This window comes from Pavona decussata, unplaced genomic scaffold (genome assembly GCF_977016875.1).
Source record: "Pavona decussata unplaced genomic scaffold, jaPavDecu1.1 SCAFFOLD_155, whole genome shotgun sequence".
NCBI classification, from domain to species: Eukaryota; Metazoa; Cnidaria; class Anthozoa; order Scleractinia; family Agariciidae; genus Pavona; species Pavona decussata.
This window is the reverse complement of record NW_028145567.1, coordinates 1,186,985-1,187,500: the sequence shown is the minus strand read 5'-3', so window position 1 is coordinate 1,187,500 and position 516 is coordinate 1,186,985. Positions and strand designations below refer to the sequence as shown.

Genomic DNA, 516 nt, shown 5'->3' with positions numbered 1-516 from the left:
GATTCACACACTAAACTCAGTACCCTCTCACATGCTGAACTCATAGCCAGGTCAAGAAATCTGCACAAAATGGTTGCCCAAAGCCAAAAAAAGCAAAACAATATTACAGTTTATATCTGAAAGAAAAACAAAAAAATGTAAATGCACCAAAAAATTTTAAGCCTAAATCACCCGACCTTGCTAAACTAATGGATATTGCTATTGAAAATCAGTGGCTCACTGAAAATTCCGTTCTTTACGCTCTCCTTACTGACACATTGACATCATTAAAGAAACAGGAGGAGGAATTTTCAAAGCAAGGGAAGCTTACCAAAAATAAGCTAAGGCCCCACCCTAAAGGTATGAGATACAACCCCCTTTGTAATAACGTGGAGTTGCATGATAGCAAGCAAGTGTCACAGAAAAGGTTATGAGGTGGTTCGAAGCATACTTTCAATTCCATCCTGGGAAACAGTGAAACAGTATCGACAGGCAGCAAGTACAACCAGCCCAATATCCCAGGAGAATTTAATACAC

General features: G+C 39.1%; 1 long non-coding RNA gene across 1 annotated transcript in view; it reads right to left on the bottom strand.

The window, feature by feature from the left end:
- LOC146465766 (uncharacterized) overlaps positions 1 to 121 on the bottom strand; it is a 2,999-nt gene extending 2,878 nt beyond the window's left edge. The window contains exon 1 of the long non-coding RNA XR_014868198.1: positions 1 to 121. This exon is cut by the window's left edge and continues 107 nt beyond it. This is a non-coding gene — a long non-coding RNA (uncharacterized LOC146465766).
- Between the last annotated feature and the right edge of the window lie 395 nt (positions 122 to 516).